General features: G+C 42.0%; 1 protein-coding gene across 1 annotated transcript in view; it reads right to left on the bottom strand.

Moving 5' to 3' along the window:
* Positions 1-3,230, bottom strand: part of otud7a (OTU deubiquitinase 7A) — a 34,242-nt gene extending 31,012 nt beyond the window's left edge. Inside the window, exon 1 of the mRNA XM_061721820.1 lies at positions 3,108-3,230. The gene's annotated coding sequence lies outside the window, so the exon portion shown is untranslated. The remainder of the gene's footprint in view (positions 1-3,107) is intronic.
* Between the last annotated feature and the right edge of the window lie 4,059 nt (positions 3,231-7,289).

Below are 7,289 nucleotides of genomic sequence, written 5' to 3' on the forward strand. Positions count from 1 at the left end.
ATTTGGTTAATTGTCCAGCCTTACGATAACCGCAGTGTCGCACTTGCTTGTGTGTTTGAGCGCCGCTGGCACACTCGCTGATCTTCGGCAGTTTTTAACGACAGCTGGCCGGGTAATCTCTGCAAAACGTCGGGACCAGACCTCTGCATTTTTACATGCAGCCCGTCTGGAACACAGCTGTAAGATTTTAGGGCTGGAGTATAAGTCTAAAAAGAGCCACATCGAATCAAACGACAACAAAAAACAACAAACATTCAATGGCTTGGTCACTGGGAGCACAATCAAAGTTAATTCTTGTGGTTTGGCATTTCTAATTCTGTACAATACTACTCGCTGCACCGTGGTCAGCCTGCCTGAAGTGACATTTGTTTTTGTGAGAGTGAGAGGGAGAGAGAGAGAGAGATAAAGCAAAAATGGCTACAATGCCAGTTGTATCTGACATCTAAAGTGCAGCTGTTGTTGCAGGAATATTTGAGCATCCTCAACTATATATATATATTTTTTTTAATTTGGATGAAGTCGCATGAAGTTTACAAAAGGTTGATGACAAAATACTGTGTCTGTAACTACAAAAGCTGATTTAATTCTTGACCTACTGAGCCATCTTGGGTCTCTGTTTCCTCTAGTCAGAGAGAAGAGGTTTCAGAGATTTTGATTTACATGAATTGAATTGCTTTTTACTAAAAGATTTCACTGGCTAACAATCTACGATTAAAACGAATAAAACATACTTGCTTTCTCTACTTAAAATGATTTATATTCAACTGAAAAACAGTCTTTGCTTCTTTTTTTTGCCTTATTAGAGTATTGAACCCCCCAATATCCATTTCAGTGGAAATAAATGATGACAAATAAGAATTACAATTATTATACACAGGATGTTAAAAAAAATAGAGAGAAAAGAAGCCTGATGTGTATATGTTGATGAATGAAAGTGATGGACGCTGCAGGCAGATGGAATCAGCCAGGGTATCCTGTTTGATTTAGAAACGGCTCCCTTGCTGATCCGAGGCAGGACAGCGGATGGCTGTGCCTTCTGGGCCTTGCGAGGTGAACGCTACGGTGGCGGACGTCTCCAGGAGCCTCTGCTTCCAGACTCAGCACTAGACAAGGGGGGTGACTTACGGACACACGCACCCAATCAAACATGTTTTATAGAACAGAGAAAGTCTTTAAAATGGTTCTGAATGACTTCAAGAAAATGTGATAATAAAGCAGTCACAAAAAATTGACAAAAAAAGACAGTGACAGTGGGAAGGTGGCCACACACACACACACACACACACACACACACACACACACACACACTGCTCCAGTTTTCCTTATTATGATGTTGGAGAGGAGCCTCTCCTCTGCCTCCACGGCCTCTAGATGACCTCCCCCTGCCTGCAGACAGAGCACTTAACATTGGCCTCCCACCTGTAGAGACGTCTGGAGAACAGGGTCCACTTCAAAGCTGTGCAGTGATTGGGCCGTGATTACCACGGGCACTTGACTCATTTCATGTCCTCCAAAGACTAAACTTTGGGGAAAAATCAGTCACAGAGACATGAAGTTGTTTTGAAAAGGAACAGGAGCTAAAGCCCTACTGGCAGGTACTTCCCACTCCCAGGGCCCACACTGACTTGTTTTGATCATCTTGTTTAACAATTACCGAGATAAGTGAGAAACAATCTTCCGTAAGCATAAACTTTAGTCACATCCATGATACATGCTGTGGCTTGTGCAATGACATCATGTGAAGGAAGGTAACTTCCTCAGCTGAGGATGTTGAGGTAAGTAGTGGGCCACTGGCACAGATGTTTGCCAAGGGCTGTCATTTTGTATCAGTGGAGGAGCGGTTTGATAAAACAGCACCGCCTCAGCAACATGAAAGCCCAACTGAGCTCAACAACAACAGTCATCTCTGCTCTGCTTTCCTCTTGCTAAATGCCAGTGACAGGAACAGAATTCACTGTGGTAACTGATCAGGTGCCAAGCGCCCTCTCCCCAGTGCCCTGCTCCACCGAAGACCTCCGTGGAGCTGGCATGGCCTGGCCTGGCCTGGCCCGGCCCGGCCCAGCCCAGCCTGGCAGCCACAGGCCCTGCTTTTGTAGCTCTGGCTATAACTATTCGAGCAATGTCTAAATCACACACGCCTGCTGTCGGCTGCCGGTTTCACAAAAAAAAAAAAAAAACACACATCAGTGGCGCATTTAGACATGAGTATTAGGAAGCTGAAAACAGTTGTAAAGTCAAACTGCCACATTTGGCTCTGATTGCAGTCTTATAAATGAGGTTAAGGGAATTTAGTGTAGCTCAAATAAAAGCTGTTATGAATGGTCTTATTATGTGGGTCTTTGTCTGAGGACAAGAATACGGTTTAAAAATACCACAGCAATGAATCAGTGGCCTCACTATCTTTACAGGCAGACATCTGGAGATACTGCAAACAAGACAAACAATAAAAGACATCAGAATGAAACCAATCTGGGGTGTTTGCAGTTGTTAGGTGTCTTATGTTTACAAAAGGTGAGCCAAAAGTGCGACTGGCTGCTGTGATTTACAAGATGCAACATTTAGCTGTGAAGCATTTCATCACCATAAACATGTAAAGTCATCTGGCACACTGTGATGATGGAAATTATAGCTCTGCAAAATAAATAAATAAAGTACATCTTACCCTTAATAGCCTTTTTTTTTTTTTTTTTTGCTTCTCTTTTCCCTGATGATGTGCTGCTGCTACAGAATTTTACTCAGCTGTCTCACATGTAGGCTACGTTACAATGCTGCTGTATGATTGTACCCCACACAGATCTGTGACTAAGCATAGAGATCCATGTTTACAGCATCCATCCCATCATCATCTCACCCCGAGCCGTCGATGATGAGATCCGGGCCCTCGGTGTTATTTGCCTTCGACCTAAATTTAAAAAAAGGTAGTCGCACGGAAGCTGAAGTTGAATGCATCGAGGCACGTACTACTTATATATAAGCAGGTGCACCTGTCTGCAGTGGCAGCCTTTTGTGTTCACTATCAATAAAAGCCATGAACCGCGCATTCACGCCGCATGTGGAAAAATGATGACGAAATGGGTAAAAAAAAAAAAATCAGAGCGCTGTCTTACCGTTGTGGTTTCAGTCATTGCTCCCCATCATGCCGTCTCCAGCTCCAGACCTCTGACGAACCGTTTATTCCTACCAGGGTGTCTCGCTCCCTCCCTCTTGCTCATCCTCTTGTCATGTTTCTGCTGCAGCAGAATCCAGGAACGCCCCCTCGGCCAGCGCCGTGACGTCACACAGTGACGGGCTGCTCGCAGGAGCGTCCCGTCCGCCGCCGCCAGAGGGCGCTGTGCTAATAACTAATAAAACATGGAGTAAAACTGGAGTTTTTGGCTCTTAACCCTTGAAACCTTAAAGGTCTATCCATGTAATGATTTTTTTTTTTACATAAAAGGTTTAATTTAGATTTGAATATTTGTACTTTTTGTAACGCAGACATCGAAACCTTAGAGCATCTTTTTTTCTCTTGTAGCCTAACTAGGACCTTTGGGGATGCTTTCCAATACTGGATAACCTATAATGATCAAACCATTCCTATTCTTAGATTTGAAAGCATTAAATTTGGTTTACAAGTGGAGGACAAAAAAATAGACTTTGGAATCAATAATTTAATTTAATTACATTGGCTACATTTTTTATTCATAAATGTCGCTTTTTGAAAATTAATCCAATTTTTATTGCATATCTAAACGAAATCATTCAGTACAAAAAATATTTAAAATCTTGCATGATTCAAAAAGCCCAGTAGTATAAGTACCCTAATTCCTGACTGATCACTTGCGTTTTTTATTTTTATTTTTTTTATTGTTTATTTATTTTCTTTCTTTTTCGCTCTGTATCTTCTTTGTTTTGTTTTACTCATTGGTCACTCATTGTTCTTTGATGCAAATGTTCTTCTGGAATGTATAATGTGCCTTTTTATTTGTTAAATCAATAAAGAGGTTGGGAAAAAAAAAACAACCTTGAAACCTTAAAAAGATAGCATCAAAGCATCACTGAGATTTCGACCACATAAGTTTGAGTATCCACAGACCATGTTAATGTTTGCTGCAGCAGTCTAAGCTCGCTTCAGTGTATTGCTTTATTTATTTATTTAAGTGTTTCAGTTTTTTCCAGAGTATGTAAATATTTACAAAACAACAGAAATCATGTAAAAAACAAGACAAGGTAACCAAAAAAATGTACAACTATTATGTCAATGAGCATGTAAAGGAAGATAAAAGCAGAAGAAATAGGGTGTTTTTATGTTAAAACATCAAATTCAATGGCCGAGGAGCCAGTTTTGGAAGTCAAGGATCACCACTCCAAAGCCCACACCTTTGGATGCCGCCCGTGAAGGCTCCTACACACTGCATGAGTCTGAGATGGCCTTCGTGAGAGAATCATGGAAATATCTGTCACTGCAGGTCTTGCATCGAAGCCACCACTATCACACTGTTCTTGCAAACAAACACTGCCTGACTCTATGCAGACAGCCAATTAAAATTAAACTTAAAATCACGTATTAACGCAACTCAGCCCAGTTCCTTGAAAGAAACCCCCCAAAAAAGAAAAATGTAAAAGAAAATAAGCTCATGAGACTCTGAGAAGGAATCAGGTTTGGTGAGGTTGTGGTAACAGCAGTCAGCCCGCTGATGTGTCTGTAACCTGAGACACATCCCATTTGTAATACTGAAATCCAGAGCTGGTCTCTTCGCCTGAATCCTGACCGGGAACACATTCTCCTTCGACACACAAAAAAACTATTTTCAGTGCATATAAAAGTGACTAATGAGCAGTGCATTTTCACTTTTTGTTCATTTACCACTGCACATGTTGATGCTTCAACCCACATCTCCCCACATCAGGTTGTAGCCTTCCACACAAGGGGGCATCTGTGTACAGTCTGTGCACACCGCTCTAGACGTCTTACCCAAGATTAAGCCATTCCTTCAGTGTGAGATGTAATGATCATATAAGACTGCAAACATGTTGCAGTCTGCAGAGGCCTGAACAGAACCATATAAATATTACTGGACAGATGATCTATCATGGCGCCGATGGTTTTTGAAAGAGTGGTTTTGAAGGCTCCTTTCCTCCTTAGGTTTCTTGTCTGCCAAGGGTCCTCGTCTAGGTTAGGCTAGTTAGTATGTGGCAGATCTCCCGCACCAGGTTGATTACCTGATGCTAATAGGTGGGACAAAAAGGCATGGGGAGATGAGCTGGAACACGCCCACCTTACACAGTCAAAGTTAGATGTGGCTACCAGCTCTTTCAACATCTATATTCTACCCCTAGCTCAGATTATGGAACATCACAACATTTCCTACCATACTTATGCCGATGACACACAACTCTATATTTCAGTGTCACCACGTGACTACAGTCCCCTACTCTCATTGAGTAACTGTATTCATCAAATCAATGAGTGGATGTGCCAGAATTTTCTCCAGCTAAATGCAGAAAAGACAGAGGTGATCATTTTTGGCCCTAAAAATGAAAGGGAAAAGATCAGCGCTCACCTTGGCTCCATGTCATTGACAGCTACAAATCAAGCCAGAAATCTTGGTGTAATTATTGACTCAGACCTGAACTTCAACAGCCATCTAAAGTTTATCACTAAATCTGCCTATTACCACCTGGAAAACATTGCTAGGATTAAGGGGTTTCTGTCTAAACAAGACATGGAAAGACGTATTCATGCATTCATTTTCAGTAGGTTGGATAATTGCAATGGCATCTTTACAGGCCTGAACAAGAAATCTATCAGGCAGCTGCAGCTGATCCAGAACGCTGCCCCAGAGTCCTTACAAACACCAGGAAACTGGACCATATTACACCGGTCATGAAATCGCTACACTGGCTCCCAATAAGTCAAAGGATAGAGTTTAAAATCTTACTGCTGGTTTACAAAGCACTGAATGGTCTTGGACCAAAATACATGCTGGATCTGTTAGTTCCTATGAAGCTCCCAGACCCCTGAGGTTCATCTGGATCTGGTTTGTTGTGTGTCCCAAGAACCAGAACCAAGCAAGGTGAGGCAGCGTTCAGTTATTCTGCTCCTCACCGGTGGAACAAACTTCCTGTAGACCTGAGGTCTGCTCCAACTGTCAGCTCCTTTAAATCAGGATAAAAACATTACTGTTTGCTGAAGCATACTCTTAAATTAAATACTTACCTTCTGTACTCTACTGCCCTTACTTTTTATCAACTTGGGCTTTCTATTATTTTACCTCTTTTCTTTTATTAATTTTATTTCATTTTATGTGTTATTTACTGTTTAATTGTGTCTTGCTGCTTTTAATGTTGAATTACCTTGTGTTGAATTGTGCTATACAACTTGTCTTGTCTTGCCTTGCCTTGCCTTGCCTTGCCTTGCCTTGCCTTGCCTTGCCTTGCCTTGCCTTGCCTTGCCTTGCCTTGCCTTGCCTTGCCTTGCCTTGCCTTGCCTTGCCTTTCTCCATGGATCAGCTGAAGGAGTGGTAGAGTAGCCAGTGTGCATTTGCAGTGACATACCCCATTTCAGATGTTACATTGGTGGCAAAATCAGAAATGACCACTGCATTTAGTCGACACTGGGTTAGTAGGCTACAAACGGTCAGGGATTCATTTCACAGCAAACCTCTTTTCAGAAAACCTACAGGTGATGTAGGCGAGGGCAGAAGGGAACGGGAGACTGATCGGTGGATTGGAGCAGCATCTGCAGCTCTGTGCCAGTCTTTGTTGGTGACGAGGGAGCTGTGCCAAAAAGCATTGCCTTCTGTTTACCTATTGATTTATGTTCTTACCCTCTCCTACGGTCACGAACTGTGGCTACTGATGCAGAGAGTAATACTGCAGATCTACATACTGCAGATCTACATACTTGTATCACTTACTGTATCAACACATTCTGCCGTTGCTGTTTTGTTAGGTTCTGTTTTGTTTGGGTAAATATTTGCTCAAACGTTTTAAAAGTATAGTGGACAAAGAGGGAGGAGGGGGTTACTTTACCAGGATAAATTTAATTGAGTGCTGCTTTTTTTATCTCAAAATTCACAAAAGCAAAAATCTATGTGCACTCATCAATTAAAAATTACTTTCAGCAATACTTAACACTCCAGTGATTCAGTAGCACTATTAGTAGTACTGCTGTTGGCAGCGATAGCTTCAACACACTAGAAAATGCCGAAATGGCTAGTTTGATGGAGGTCTGCTTGATAATCAACTCATCTTGAGGATTAACTCGCCTGGCTGCAACTTGTTCTCTCAAATCCCAAGGAAAGAGT

Source organism: Cololabis saira, chromosome 5, assembly GCF_033807715.1.
Source record: "Cololabis saira isolate AMF1-May2022 chromosome 5, fColSai1.1, whole genome shotgun sequence".
Taxonomy (NCBI): Eukaryota; Metazoa; Chordata; class Actinopteri; order Beloniformes; family Belonidae; genus Cololabis; species Cololabis saira.